The 16,645-nt window shown below is 38.8% G+C and overlaps 1 pseudogene; it reads left to right on the forward strand.

Annotated features, from left to right (window-relative positions):
• The first annotated feature begins 13,806 nt into the window (after positions 1 to 13,806).
• Positions 13,807 to 14,551, forward strand: LOC131403178 (small ribosomal subunit protein eS6-like; annotated as a pseudogene).
• The last annotated feature ends 2,094 nt before the right edge of the window (positions 14,552 to 16,645 follow it).

Here is a 16,645-nt window from a genome sequence, read left to right on the forward strand (position 1 = left end):
TGCTGTGGCGGCGTCCCACATACAACATAGAGGAAGATTGGCACAGATGTTAGCTTGGGGGCAATCTTCCTCATCAAAAAAAAAAAAAAAAAAGATGTAATGAAGATGTCAACAGGAAATGCCTTTTCCTTTTGCCTACTGCATTCTCAGATACTTACTTTATTTTACTTTGTCTAATCTGAGATGCAGAACTCAGTTCTTCCATACAAAAATCGACTCATACTAAAATATGAGTGAGAAATATAGACTTTATTTGAGCTATTGTAGGGGACAAGGAGGAACAGTTTGCATGCCACAGCTCATATTCTTGTAAGACACTGTTGATTTCCTAAGTTCTTTCTCAGATATTGTGCCAGAGGGGTTTTCTCTCTCTGGCCCTTCTCTCGTATATATATCCATCAACTTTGCTCACTTCCCTTTTCCCTTCTCACATATTCCCCAGAAACTCAAATTCCTCTGCTTCTATTATAGAGAGTTACTTTTCCCTTCCTCTTAAGATTTCATGCTAGCTAATACCCAGACTTTCAGGATCCCAGCTGTTATACTCAGCTTTAAGAAAAGTATTTTCCCAATAAAAATAGCTTTCTCTCAATAAAAGGAATTGTCACATGTGCTCCTAAGATAATAAAAATTTTTCCATCTTTACACTGAGTCTCTATTTTCTAAAAACTGAACTTGAACTGAGTATGTTTTGGCGTACCAAGGAGGACCAAAGAGTTATAATGTCTAGGGCTGAGCATGCCCTTGAATAAAAGATAAATTGTTGGTCAGAATTAACCTGTCCACCACCACTTAGAATTGCAGCATGGCTCTGGGATAGTTAACATAGAGGGGTGCCCTTCAAAGATGTTAAGGTGTCAAAAGTGGTTTTAACAGTCTCTTGAATTTCTAAGTTTGTATTTGGGATGAACACTTGTGTTTTGGTCTGAGATGAGTGACCTGAGGGAAAGGAGAGGCAACATAACATAGATACCGGGCCTCAATTCAGTCCTTATTACAGGAATCCTCATTACATATGGTGCCATGTTGGGTGCCCTGGGTTTCTTTCAATCCTACTAGGTATAAAAGTTAACTGCTCGTTGGCCGAGAGTAACATTTATGAAGTTGGAGGATGCCCCAGGGTAGGGCTAACTCCTAGACACCTTGGTAATTAATCTTTTCAGACACAGCATCAACTTCAGAAAACAAGAAATTTGATATCCAAACATTGGAAGAACAGAGTTCATGAACGTTTATGCCTAAGCACGGACTCTGCTAAACTGTGGCTTGTTTATTTGGGAATGATAATCCTATCCCCAGGGTATGCTGTGACCCCCAGATGAAGGTGGAAACCAGTAGACGTAATCCCTGTTTCCTTATTGCATGTACATTCTGGGAGTAGTTGAGTTTTCCCAGAGCATTGTTAAATCCAGGTCACGGTGGATTAGAAACCAGATCTGTTAGGATCTAGGATAATGAGCCCAGAGCGGACATGCCTAAGTGTCACTCCAAAGTAGAAACCACTGAGAACAGATCACTGGAAGTCTTTATTTGTGGATCGTAGCATAGCCTGTCATATGGAAAATGCTGGATAATGTTAACTAATGCAGTAGACAAAGCTAGCTTGTAGTATTATACATTCTTATCCCCTTCCTGACACATGGAATACTACTGCTCGGCTTCCTTGCTGTTGAGTAGAGCTGTGCCACTAGATTTGGTGAATGAAATGTGAGCAAAAGTGATACACATCACTTTCAGGCAGAGATAGTGAAAAGCCCATTCATAACTCTTCATCTTTCTTTACCTACTGGTCATGGAGGAGGCCTCAAGTTGAGACGAAAGAGCCAACACATCAAAGTAAACTGGATCACTGGAAAATCCGTGGAACACAGCTGCCCTAGAATCACTCCTGAACCTGCAGTGAACTTTGTGTAAAAGAACAAATTGACTTTTATCTGAGATTTTTCTTTTCTTCCTTTCTTTTCTTTTTTTCTCATAGAAGCATAACCTAGACCTTCCTGACTAATACAGCTATTATTGTTGTTGTTATTATTATCTCAAAAGATGCTCTTATTTAACAAGTGGGTGCTGAATTTAATTATTTTGGAATGCTGCTTTCCAATAAGGAATTTGTAATTTGGAGTAATCATTGATTTTTCTTTTTTTTATACCTACATTCAATCTATTAATAATTCTTTTAGAATTCACCTTCAAAAGACATCACAAATCCAAAAACTTTTCACTACTTTTAAACCATCTTAATCTTTTATCTGGATTACTACAATAGCCTCTTAACTCATCTTCTGCATCCCTGCCTCCCTCCCCAGTCTATGCTCAACACAGCAGCTAGGGATCCTTTTGAAGAGTAAGTCAGATCATGCCACTTCTCTTTTCCAAACTTCCAAAGCTTCCCATTTTGCTTAACATAAAAGTCAAAGTCTTTACAAATGTCTACAAGCCCTACCGATATCTTCTCTCTCTCTCTTTTTTTTTTTTGTGAGGAAGATCAGCCCTGAGCTAACATCTGTGCTAATCCTCCTCTTTTTCTGCTGAGGAAGACTGGCTCTGAGCTAACATGTATTGCCAATCCTCCTCCTTTTTTTTTTACCCCCCAAAGCCCCAGTAGATAGTTGTATGTCTTAGTTGCACATCCTTCTAGTTGCTGTATGTGGGACGCAGCCTCAGCATGGCCGGAGAATCCGTGCGTCGGTGCGCACCCAGGATCCGAACCCGGGCCGCCAGTAGCGGAGCGCGTGTGCTTAACCGCTAAGCCACCGGGTCAGCCCGCCCTACCGATATCTTTTTAGTGAGGCCTTTCTTGACCATTCTATTTAAAATTTCAGACCGCCTTCTATCCCCCATATCCCCTCCACTCTTTATCTCCCTTCTCTGCTTTATTTTTTTCCATAGCCCTTGTTGAAAAGCTTAGTCATTAATTACTTATTAACTTTATTATTGTCTATGTCCCTCTGCTATAATACAAAGTCCATAAGAGTTGTTTGTTTACTGCTATATCTCCAGCATCTAGAATAGTGCCAGGCATATTTAGCACTCAATAAATAGTTTTTAAAAGAGGAAATAAAGATTTCTATCCGGTTAGTGCAAAATAGGTTCATTGCCATATTCGTTATAAATGAATAGGGATATGTAATTATTTAAAAAGTGTATGTCCTTTGTTGTTAAAAAAAAATGCAACTTAAAAACACGTGCCATTAAGAGTGCAGATTAAGTTTTATAATTAATTATCATTGTAGAACCTCATAATGTGTTTTACATCCTTTTGGGATCTCGAGGTAGAGAGAGGAGTTTTATTATAATTTTTTGAGGCATAATTTGTCACATGAAACTGCTCTAATGAGAAGAGTTATAGAATTTTATTTAAAGCCGATCAGTCATTCTGCTGAAATGTTAAATATACCACTGTTCCTGGCAATATAAATTCAAACAGATAAAGAATTTTCTTTGTAACGGGACACAGGTGAGTTATGACAGGAGTTTACTTGGACTTCCTTTTTTTCTGTTTATATTTCATGAAGTATAAGCAGGGGGCTGGCCCTGTGGCATAGAGGTTAAGTGCGCTCACTCCGCAGCTGGCGGCCCAGGTTCAGATCCCGGGCGCGCACCGATGCACCGCTTGTCAGGCCATGCTGTGGCGGCGTCTTATATAAAGTAGAAGAAGATGGGCATGGATGTTAGCCCAGGCCCAGTCTTCCTCAGCAAAAAGAGGAGGATTGGCGTGGATGTTAGCTCAGAGCTGATCTTATTCACAAAAAAAAAAAAAACCAAAAATATAAGTAGAATTCAAAATTTCCCTTAGGTAGAAAAGTTTTCCCTTAGTCACCTGTTATTGTGATTGAAAAGTTTTCCTGTTATGCCTGATATAATAAAATTGATCTATGAAAAAACCAAGCTTATACATATTAAATGAGTAAAAGTTATTTGATAGCATTAATGTAAAAATTCTTAATTTTGAATACTGAATTTAATATTGCTCCTTCTCATCTCTTGACTTTTAAAATGTGTTAGGGCATTAAAAAGAGGTGAATGGAGGGGCTGGCCCTGTGACCTAGTGGTTAAGTTCGGTGCACTCCACTTCGGCAGCCCAGGTTCGATTCCCAGGCACGGACCTACGCCACTCATCAGTGGTCATGCTGTGACAGTGACCCACATACAAAATAGAGGAAGACTGGCTCAGGTGTTAGCTCGCGGTGAATCTTCCTCAAGCAAAAAGAGGAAGATTGGCAGCAGATGTTAGCTGAGGGTTAATCTTCCTTAGCAAAAAAAAAAGAGATGAATGGGTTACCACTTTATTTTTTTTTGTGAGGAAGATCAGCCCTGAGCTATCATCCATGCTAATCCTCCTCTTTTTTTTTGCTGAGGAAGACTGGCTCTGAGCTAACATCTATTGCCAATCCTCCTCCTTTTTTTTCCCCAAAGCACCAGTAGATAGCTGTATGTCATAGTTGCACATCCTTCTAGTTGCTGTATGTGGGATGCGGCCTCAGCATGGCTGGAGAAGTGGTGCGTAGGTGCGCGCTCAGGATCCCAACCTGGGCTGCCAGTAGCGGAGCGCGTGCACTTAACCGCTAAGCCATGGGGCTGCCCCGGGTAACCACTTTTTTAGCTACACAGTTTTCCTAGTAAAATTAGAGTCTGTTGAAAGTTACCTGCAGATTAGCATATTCATTATGCATTTTATAAAAACTTACAGCTGAATAATATAATTTCAGATAGAAAGAAGGAAAGGAACCTGAGTGCTGCATCCCTGATGAAACCCTGAAGAACCCCAATAATAGTGTGAATTTGTGCTGGAAATCTTAAGTTTCAGTTTACATAAATAACTTTATTTTCACTAATTCCTACAGAAACTTACTAAAATTAGGGTTCGATATAAAAATTGTTGTGCAGTATTATTGAGATATTTTATTACAAGAAAATAATTATTAAATAACAAAAGTTAAATGCAAAAAAAAACCCTTCCAAATAAATTCTATTTAGCTATTTAAGGCTGTTTCAAAAGTTATGGTTTATTGGTGTTCTGAGAAGGCTATCTCATCACCTACCTATTTGTCCCCCTCTCACCACCTGTACATTATTTTGTAGGTACTAGAAAATATCCTCCAGTAATATGATGTCATTTCTTTCCCTGGAAGTAAAACAATGCGATCCCATGAAGCAATTACATAAACACATTCGGTTACAAATTTCAAAAAAACTCAATAGTAACCATCTTCCACCATGCAGTTGGGACCTAAAGATGACCCAAAATTGTTTGGTTCACACCAAAAAAGTCAGTTAAGATTTGGAAATCATAAAAAACAAATGGTACAAACATATCTTAAACATTTTATCTTTACTTAAAATATATAAATGTCCATTATTCATGAATTTTCCTTGAGTACAAGTCTCCTGATATATTCTTTCTGGCATGAAAAAATACTCAAAATGGCATGATGGAATACACAAATTGCCTCATTTCTGATTTCTAGTTTCTGTTTCTTTAAAGTGAAATAGGAGTTGATGATACTTATAAAGCAATTTGGGTGCAGCCTTTTTAGACTTTTAAGACTTTCCCCCCAATTTTTACAGTTGCCTTGAACACTAATTTGACAGCAACGTTTTAAAAGTGACTCACCTTTATTGAGGCTTTACAAGGCATTAAATTTAGTTTTTATAGATATAAATCTTTCTTTTCACATTCGTATTTCTTTGGTTTTAAATTTTGCTGTTATATTTTGGCATTTATTTATAACTTAAAATGGAAAATATTGTATTAAATTTAAAAATATTAATATTCATTTATAATTTAATAAGAATAAATATTTTATTAAATTAAGTGATTATACTAATAAGCACAGTTGGCTTAAATAGGTTGGGTAACACGTATATAACTCTTAGAAATCTCGCAACTCATCTGGGAGAGTAGCATACTAGGAGGCACTAGAAAGGAGCCTCAGGGTAAGATTCATCGGACCATGGGGCGTCAGTCAGCCAGTGGGAGTGAGGAGTTAGGTAAATGTCAATTAGGAGAGCTACCACTGTGACTGATTTTATGGAATACTATTGAGGTTTTCTATAACCACCGCATTCCCATGCTTAATACTTCTGAATATCTGAAACCTGGGGCAACTAAACTTTCCAGAGTTATGTGAGTGTATTTAATTACTTTTAAATACAATGATTCTGGTTCCTGGCAGATGGAGGTCAGTGCTGTGATTCTCAGTTTTGTGTTTTGCTGAGGCAGCTTTGCTTTCCTTTTGCTCTGGGTCTACATCTTTCCACACTTTCCAATGTCCACCTGTCACCCTTGGCCACTTTCTCTTGAGTCCACATACTGATCTGGGCTCTTGAGGGGCTTATAGATGGTAAGAAGAGCTTAGGAAGAACAACTCCAAGCAAAGTGTATCATAAGCAGAAAAAATGTTTTTCTTGAAGACCAAGAACAGAAAGCTCAAATAATCTTCTTTTCTCTCTTTCCCCGCGTGACCTTTAATAAAAGGGAAGGTTTAGGAAGAGAAGAAGAGAGGAAAGCAAAGGGGAAACCACCTTCCCAATTAGGAGATGCCCTGGGGCTGTCTGCCTTTTATCCATAAAGGAAGCAAGTTTCTTAGAGAAAAACTGAGTGAGGAAAAGCCAGATGTGACACCACGTGTATTCCCGGGACGTGAAAGAGTCCTTCTCCAGCGAAAGGCTCAGAAGTGTGCCTTTGGGGCAGGTAGGGGGATAGAAGCCCGACAGCTAGGACTCCACGTCAGCTGCCTCGGGCCGTGACATAAGCTGAAAAAGGTTGAGAAAGTACTGCTTTAACCTTTTCACTTGTCGCATTAGGAACGCCAGCCCCCAGCGTTGTTGCCTACTTTTGTTTTTATCTCTCCTTGCCCTCCTTTGGAGGCGAAGTGAAGCAAGAAACACCTTGAGTTCCCTCAAGTACACAGCGGATAGTAGCTGCTATTTTGTCCTCCTCCTCTTAACCCACATGGTCTTAACACTTGGGGTGTTGCTGCTCCATTTGAGGGAGATCGCAGAGTATCAGAAATGCCTTAACTGCACATAATCCTCACCACAGCTCCCCGACATCATCCAGAGATGGGCCATTCCCTCCTCAAGGCCTGAAGTTTCCCCCAGAAACACCTGAAATAGGAAGGAACAATACTCTAACTGAGAGGGCGCATGACAACTCTAGAAACCGCACATGTGGCTGGGACTGGGAGCTAGCCCCTTAGGGTAATCTGACCCAAAGATATTTTTTATATTTGGCTTGCACTTTTAATAAGTAAATACTGAATTTGAATGTATATTTAAATTAGGCTAGATAGGCTTACTCCAATCTACAAAAGGCAACTCCTTCTTTCAGATTCTGTTATTTCCTATTTTATTGCCCTCTCTCCTCATCTCCCAGTATACCTTATACACATACAAACGGTTCTCCACTTATGATGGTTGGACTTGTGATTTTTTGACTATATGATGGTGTGAAAGTGATATGCGTTCAGTGGAAACTATCCTTCGATTTTGACTTTTGATCTTTTCCCGGGCTAGCAATATGCCGAACGGTACTCGCCTGTGACGCTGGGCAGCAGCGGCGAGCCGCAGCTCCCAGTCAACGACGCGACCACAAGGGTGAATAACTGACACACTCACAACCATTCTGTACCCACACAACCATTTTGTTTCACTTTCAGTAAGTATTCAATAAACTACATGAGATATTCAACACTTTATTATAAAATCGGCTCTGTGTTAGATGATTTTGCCCAACTGTAGGCTAATGTAAGGGTTCTGAGCACATTTAAGGTAGGCTAGGCTAAGCTATGATGTTTGGTAGGTAAGATGTATTAAATGCATTTTCGACTTATGATATTTTCAACTTAGGATAGGTTTATCGAGTCGTAACCCCGTCGTAAGCCGAGTAAGATCAGTATTTGTGCAACTTCCCTGTCCTCTCCAAGCATTTGCACTTGCTGCTTCCTATTGCTGTCTGCAATAGGTAAAGTGGTCTCCTTCTGTTCCTTTCCTTATTGTAAAGTATCTTTAGCTCTATATTGCCCAGCAAATTTCACCACCCTGTAATGCAAGAATAATACCTAACATTCATATAGCTCTTATGTGCCGGACACAATTCTGTATTTTCTACATGTATCAGATCACTTAATTCTCACAACAAATTTATGGGTAGGTACAATTATCTTTTCTATTTTAAAGAAAAGCAAAGAGGTTAAAAGATTTGCCCAAGGCGGAGATACTATTAGAACTCAGATGGTCTAGCTCCAAAATCCATCTCTTAACCACATGGTATGCAGTGAGCCCTTGTTGACTTCAGCACATAATGTTAGTCATTTTGTGAATACACCGTATACATTTTAGTAATATAAATCTCTTCCCAGCATCAAGCCAACCCCTTGTTCCTACAGAGAAGTCAAAGCTTCAATATAGGATCCAGTGTCTCAGGCCCTCTTGCATGCCTCCCTCCTTCTTGCCTGCACCCATGCACATTTTCTTTTCAGTTCTTACATTCTCATATACAAGGGAACTAATTCAGGGCCCTCACTGCAGCCTGAGATTTCTCCTCTGCAGCTGTATCCTGGGCCATCTTCCACTAAATCTGAGGTAAAGGTTTTAGCATTTTTAAAGTTTGGTTAATCCAATCCTAAAACCATCACTGGATGTACTTAGCCCAAGTTTCAGAGAGTCAGCACGAACATGAGATTATCACAGCAGCTTCTCCCACCCACAAAATTTAGAAAAAGAGAAAAACATCCTAGAATCAAACATGATCAGTGCAGTGCTGTTCACCCTAAGCCAATATTTCTCAAGGTACGGTCAGAGGACTTCCTGTATCAGAATCTCCTAGGGAACTGGTTGAAAATACGAATTCATTGTCTACATCCCAAATGCAATAGTTAGAATCTTGCTAGGAGGGTGGAGGCAAGAAAGACATTTTCTTATGTTCCTCAGATGATTTTTAAACACACTAAGTTTTAGAATCATTGGTTAAATACTAGTTCCTTAGCACATACAAAAAGAACAATGGCCATGGAACCAAGGTATGTCTTGGTCTAGATCAGCACCGTCCAATGGAGAAATAATGCAAGCCATATATGTAATTTTGAATTTTCTAACAGTTACATTAAAAAAGAATAAAGAAACAGATGAAATTAATTTTAGTGATATGTTTATTTAAAGCAATATCTCCAAAATAGTATATTTTCAACATGTAGTTAATATAAAAATTAATGAGATATTTTACATTTTTTTGTACTAAGTTTTTGAAATTCGATAGATATTTTATATGTAAAGAATCTCTCAATTCAGACTAACCACATTTCAAGTGCTCAATAGCTACATGTGGTTAGTGCCTACTGGATTTGAGAAAGCAGGTCTAGATCCAATTACTGCTACCAGCCATATGCCAAAAGAGCACTGGTATTTTCTGGGGTGAGGGAGTAGTCAGAAAAATAAAATAAAATAAAATAAAATAGGGGCCTGGCCCAGTGGAATAGCGGTTAAGTTTGCATGCTCCACTTCAGGGGCCTGGGGTACGCTGGTTCGAATCCTGGGCTCAGACCTGCTCACAGCTCAACAAGCCATGCTGGGGTGGCGTCCCACATAGAAGAACTAGAAGGACCTACAACTAGGGTATACAACTATGTACTGGGGCTTTGGGGAGAAAAAGATTAAAAAAAAGAGGAAGATGGGCAAGAGATGTTAGCTTAGGACCAATCTTTAAAAAAAAGAAAAGGCATCAGTATGAAAAATAAAATAAAATAAAATAATAAATAAAGACTTTTTGGTTCCAACTGCACCAAGAGACCAATCCATTCCTGTCTGTTGTTCAGGGTCCACTACCAGTGACTGCAAGGTTTGCACCTCCATGATGTGGGCCTTTCCTGGGATCCTCCTCTTCTCTCTTTTTTGAATTATTCCTGTTGTCCCATAAGGTTCCCATTGTTTTGGCCTCACAATCCTGAATTGAGGGTCACCCATGCTCAGTAATATAGACCCCACTCTGTGAGCTGCTTTAATCCTAGCGGAACCAGCTTCGTTTGTTCCTACTGTTACTGTAAGCACTTCCTACCCCTCTACATGCAGGGGCCCGTTGAGAAGTAGATTATCTCTGCCATGTCTCATTCCCCAAATCTCACCTTTTGTCAGCATTGAAACCACATAGCCTTGGTTAAAATTATCCTTCTCATAGTGATGCAGACATTCTTTTCTGCCACCTATTTTTCTGCTCCAGCAGAAATTTGCTCTATTTCCTTTGGAGTTACATATTACTCTTTCTGCCCTGACTGAGGAATAGGATGAAAAGGAAAATTGATCCTGGAGTGAAGAACACAGAGCAGTCTAGCAATATGACTGGATCAGAAGTTTACATACTGAGGCTCTGTCTTGAGATCAGCCCACTACTTTAGAAGTGAATCTTTGTCTTCATCAAGACCATGGTCCACTTACTAGATCCTGTCCTGGTGCAGTAGCCTTGCTCTTCTTAGGGGGATTTACCCATAAATAGTGCAACAGCCCTTCAGGTTTGAGGTTCTTCAGTGATCTTACCTCCTAAACCTGTCTATGTACTCACTTTGGTCAGCTTACCTACACCAGATGTTGGTGATGAGAATTCCAAATTCCGAATCATGTGTTATTAGGTGTCTTTGGCCTCCAAACTCCATGATTCAGCGAGGACCCTGTGAACCCCCAAGAATTTCTCTTGCCTAGATCACAGGCAGTCTGAGAGGGCATTCTCCAAGAACTACACCCTAAACTTAGAACTCAAAGTCTTACTACTTGAATGGAGTGAAGGGCAAGAAAACATAAATACAAGGAAAAAATGAATCATAGAAATAAAAGGCGTTTCTTTCAGAGTCTGAAATCTGAGCTGGAGTAAGCCACATCTCCTAAGCCTTCCTAGGGCTGCAGTTGTGTTTTTGGAGTTAGTTTGGGGCATGAGACCTGTCTGAGAAGGACTCTTCCAATCACTATGTCAATCTTACGACATCAGCCACATTGGAGGCTGGCACTCCAAACATGCAGACATGAAGAACACTAGGTCACTGCTGGAGCTTTAACACTGACCATCACTCCAAAAGCGTCCCCTAGCAAAGAAAAACTTAGTGAGAGATGGGAGATGTCTAGGACAATTTCTGAATATCTTGCTAGATGGTACCAATACCCAAGACCCACAATATGAAAGAGAAAGCCATTCTGCAGAGGAATGTGATGAGTTCAGTTTTGGTTGTCATGTCTGAGTTGTCTGTGGTATGCAGGGGTAAATGTTTAGTAGACAATTGGATCTACTGGTCTGAAGCTCAAATTACAGAGAATTTTTGGGATAGGGATAAAGATTTGTGAGGCAGAAGAAAAAGGGAAGTAGTTGAAACTCAAGATGATCTTTAGATCTTCTGCAGCTCTTTTTCTCTGTTTTTCTGCTTTTCATGTTGTTGATGACATTTAATTTTTGCCTACCAGTTTAAAGCATGATGTTAAAAGTTACAGAGAATGTCACTCACCTTTTGTATCTTTTGTGATACAATGCATTGATTCCATATTTAATTCTTCTATCTAAAGATTTTCTTTTGAAGAGTATTAACTGGTGCAGAAAAGGAAAGGGTAGTGGAGTATTGTGATGATGATTCTGATGGAAAGCTCCTGATTGGGTTCCTCTCATTCCTGGGCAGATTTTATACTTTGACTTTTAGTGTCTTCGTTTAGGAATATTTCTCATAATGGAGTTGAGAACATATTCATCACAATATTTGAAAGGCCTATTAAAAGATTGAAATTTCTAGGCCCCTTCCAGACCTACCATATTATAATATTATACGATATTGTAATACCTCAAACTAATATTTAAGAATCTGTGGCTTGATAATTGTGATTCTATTGAAGATAAGTATTGATGTAACCACTTTTGAAGCAGTTCTCAAACTTTAGTGTGTATATCAGTCACTTGAATGCTTGTTAAAAATACAGATTCGGCAGGTCTAGGAAAAGGTCAAGAGATTTGCATTTTTAATAAACACTCCATAGCTATGATCACCTGATTGCACTTGGAGAAATAATATCAAGTATTTGGCTATCTGAGGGTTTCCAGGATAGGTTTAGAACAGAGTTTCTTAACCTGAGATCCAAATACCCCAAGAAGCCCATGGATAAAATTTAGAGGGTCCGTGAAATTGGATGGGAAGAATAATACATCTTTATTTTCAGTAACTTCCAACTAAAACTTAGCAATTTAAAATTATAAATGTAGGCAACAAACCACAATAATAAGAGCAGTTCCTCTAACCTTATCACTAACAGAAAACACGGATATTTTTATATCACATTAGAGTTGTTGCAAATATCTTGAAATGTTGTTTACAACCATCACAACTTTGAAATTATGGTAGTTATTAGACTGCTATTGGATCTCATCTAATTTAATAAAGAAGCATACATATAATTCTGACTAAATTTTTAAAAACATTATGATAACTGTGCCTTAATAAAATTGGTTTCTTTCATAATCCTACATACTTTTTAATGTATTTAAAAAGCATTATGAGAAGAGGTCTGTGGCTTCACTGAAGTGTTAAAAATATCCATGACACGAAAAAGGTTAAGAACCTTAGTGTGGCGAAGAAGAGTCCGCATATTGAGACATCAGAGAGGTGTATTTCTTAATTCCATGAACAATAACAATGCACGAATACTTACACACCGAAAGAGGTTCTTGTCCCAGCCCCCACTCCTCATTCTTGACTAACTTTTCACTCTTTAGTATTTCTTTCCATGGACTATACATCCCCCTGATTTGTTTACTGCTCCTCAGTGGTTGAATGGCTCTGTTTTCCATAAGGATAACAGATTTAATCACAGATCTCAAGCCCATTATGAACATTAATTAATGTCTGACATCTCTTAATGAGGTAGGTAAAAACTATCATCATTTCACAGATGGAAAAATCAGGTCTAGGCAAGTTTGGTAACTTGTTCTTAGGCCACCCAAGAGATTGTGGCTCATTTCTAGAATCAATGCTTATTCTCCTCACATGCAAACTTTTTTGATTCACCATACACCAATCTGTTGGAAAAACAACCTGTTTTGCAAAACATTTCATTGATGATAGATGTGGAAATAATCTTTCTTAGGGTAGAAACATCTGATGGTATCAATATTCATACTACTTCGGTACCAATAATTTATTTTCTGTTTTGTTCTCTGAAGAAGAATAGATGTCCTGGTTGGAGAGAAAAAGCCCCAAGCCAAAATAAACCATTAAAAACCACTATCCATTTTGAAATAAAGCAATTAGCTTCTTCTTTTATTTAGAAACTTTACCCGGTTAGAGAGTTGGAGACAAACAAAATGAACATTGGTTGTCAAAATGCATTGATTTAATTTTTGCCCCTAAGATACCACACACAGTCAGTGAGTAAGGACTTTTGTCTTTTTTTTGGTCAGTTTGTTTCTTATGGATTCATGTTGCTTTGATCAATGTTGTTTGTGTGTCTGATCTTAATCTAAGTTTTTTGTTGTTTGACTAGTCCATCTGGTTAGACAGGATAGTGCAAAAAATTTGAAAATACTTTGGGAGTTGTCTTTTTAAATGATATTTGTTTTTATCTATTGCTTTGCTAAATTCCTACTGGCCTGGCAAAGAAGGGAAACAGAGGGAACACACAAGCAAAAATGAAGGGCACAAATGAATGAATAAATAATTGAGAGAGAAGGGATAGCTTCTCCTTAGAGAAAAATTCCAACTAATATATATAGAGGAATGAGGAAAATTGAAAGTCTTCATTAGCCTCTTTTTTTGTGGTGCCTCGGAGGTAGTCGGCTGCTTCAGGATGAAGCTGAACATCTCTTTCCCGGTCACTGGCTGCCAGAAACTCATGGAAGTGGACGATGAATGCCAACTTTGTACATTTTGTGAGAAGCGTATGGCCACAGAAGTTGCTGCTGACGCTCTGGGTGAAGAGTGGAAGGGTTATGTGGTCCGAATCAGTGGTGGGAATGACAAGCAGGGTTTCCCCATCAAGCAGGGTGTCTTGACCCATGGCCGTGTCTGCCTGCTATTGAGTGAGGGGCATTCCTGTTACAGACGGAGGAGGACTGGAGAAAGAAAGCACAAATCTGTTGGGGGTTGCATTGTGGTTGCCAATCTGAGTGTTCTCAACTTGTTCATTGTGAAAAAAGGGGAGAAGGATATTTCTGGACTCGCTGATACTACTGTGACTCGTCGTGTGGGGCTCAAAAGAGCTAGCAGAATCTGCAAACTTTTCAATCTCTCTAAAGAGGATGATGTCCGCTAGAATGTTGTGAGAAAGCCCCTAGACAAAAAAGGTAAGAACCTAGGACCAAAGCACCCAAGATTCAGCATCTTGTTCCTCCACGTGTCCTGCAACACAAACGGCGGCCTATTGCTCTGAAGAAACAGTGTACTAAGAAAAACAAGGAAGAGGCTGCAGAATATGCTGAACTTTTGGCCAAGAGAGTGAAGGAGGCCAAAGAAAAACACCAGGAACAGATTGCCAAGAGACAGGGGCTGTCCCGAAAGCTTCTACCTCTAAGTCTGAGTCCAGTCAAAAATGAAATTTTCTAAGAGTAACAAATAAGATCAGATATCCAAAAAAAAAAAAAAGAAGAAGAAGAAAGAAAATCTTCATTAGACAAACACCATAGTGATAATTATCAGAGGCAAAATATATTGAAGGATGCTAAAATTAGTGGGTAAAAGTTTGAGGAGAAGCAGGATATTTGTATAGTCTCAGTATTTCCCCTAAGATATTTATTAATGACAAGGGAAGGGGAATAATTACATGGAGAAACTTGGCAGAGACCACCATGTCTCCTGACTTTATGCTCTGAGAAGGGCACAATGCCATTTCTGTGGTGTTCTTGCCAAAAATGCATAACCTTCATCTAAACATGAGAAAGCATCAGACAAACCCAAATCGAGGGATATGCGACAAAATAACTCTACCAGTATCTCTGCCAGAGTGTCAAGGTCACGAAAGAGAGAGAAAGACCAAGGAACTATTTCAGATTGAAGGAGACTAAGGAGACTTGACAACTAAATGCAATGTGGGATCCTGGATTACATCCTGCATCAGAAAATGGACCTTAGTGGAAAAATGTTTCAAGTCTGTAGTTTAGTCACTAGTATTGTACCAATATTAATTTCCTGATTTTGATAACTGTACTGTGGTATGTAAAATGTTAACATTAGAGGATGCTGGATGAAAGGTATATGGAAACTACTATTTTTGCAACTTTTCTGTAATTCTGAAATTATTTCAAATTTGAAAAGTCAAGAGGGCATTTATAGCAGTTCCCTAAATAACTCTGCCTAGGTGGTGGGAAAAGAAGATTTCGATGGCCTTGAAATATCTGGATAATATATCTTTCCAACTCAGTCCAATAACTCTTTACCTGGGCATATACAGTTTGAGAACTTTACCTCTTTTAAACGCATAGAAGATCATAGCCTTTTTCTATATGAAATACTCTATTTTTTCCTCATATGACATAGGCACTCAAAAAATATTTGTATAAAATGGAAATAATGATTGCTGTCCTGCTTTTCCCTGCTGAACTTACAGTGTGGTTATAAAGTGTAAAAACGATAAAGGAAGTGGAAAGTATTTTGCAAGTTGTAAGCATTGTACCGGTGTAAGGTGTTATTTTGATTATTGATGGAAAATTGTCTAAGGTATTTTTGTAATTTAGATATACATCGAATCAGTTTCTCCTCTTACTTTCTCTTTACTCTAATCACATTTCCACATTTTTACCAGGCTTAAAATTTCAAAATTGCCCTTGAAAATAAGGACTGAAGGAGAGGGGATGGGTGTCAGTTACCAAAACTCTGGCTAGTCATCTTAAAACATGCCCTTCACCTTTGTCCTTCACTTTTATTCTCTTCTATGCCGTAAGAAATTATAGACAAAAAAAGGAAAAAATTTAGAGCAGGGTAGGGCCCTAGAGTAATCTAACTCAGTTCTCTTAAACATACCTGATTATAAGAATCACATAGTGAGGTCATTTCGAATATGAATTCCTGGAACCCTGCAATCATAATCTATGGGAGGGAGCCTCAAATCTATATTTCAAAAATGAGTTTCGGCTGGTTATTATTGACAAGCAAATTTAAAAGCACTGTCATTTTATAGATAAAGAAATCGAGACAAAATGACCAAATTTATTTAAAAAATAGCATACACTATCTGGTAGATATTAATTTCTGGGATATAGTCTAGAACAGGAAACAATTTTGTAAACAACTCTAGTACGTACTTCACTAGGGGACCAAACAAAGCTGAATTCAACTAATCCTTCCTTGGGAGGAAGAGGATCAGGAAAGCCACCAGAGACTTTTGTAATACTGCACCTGCTGGGTAGACAGCAGAGGGTGAATATTCCAAGAAGAAAGGACAATATGCAGAGATACATACATGTGCATGGCATTCTCAGGGACTGGGAGTGGTCCAGTGGCCTGGACTGTGGTGTGCGGTGGTGTGGTGGTGAAGCTCAAAGAAGAAAGGCAGGCTGGGGTCAGAATTTGAAAGCCGGGAAGACCTTGCTAAAAGGTTTGTTCTTACATATCACCAGAAGCACAGGCAACAAAAGCAAAAATAGATAAGTGAGACTGCATCAAACTGAAAAGTTTCTGTGCAGCAAAGGAAA

The sequence above is a fragment of the Diceros bicornis genome, unplaced genomic scaffold (genome assembly GCF_020826845.1).
Source record: "Diceros bicornis minor isolate mBicDic1 unplaced genomic scaffold, mDicBic1.mat.cur scaffold_55_ctg1, whole genome shotgun sequence".
Taxonomy (NCBI): domain Eukaryota; kingdom Metazoa; phylum Chordata; class Mammalia; order Perissodactyla; family Rhinocerotidae; genus Diceros; species Diceros bicornis.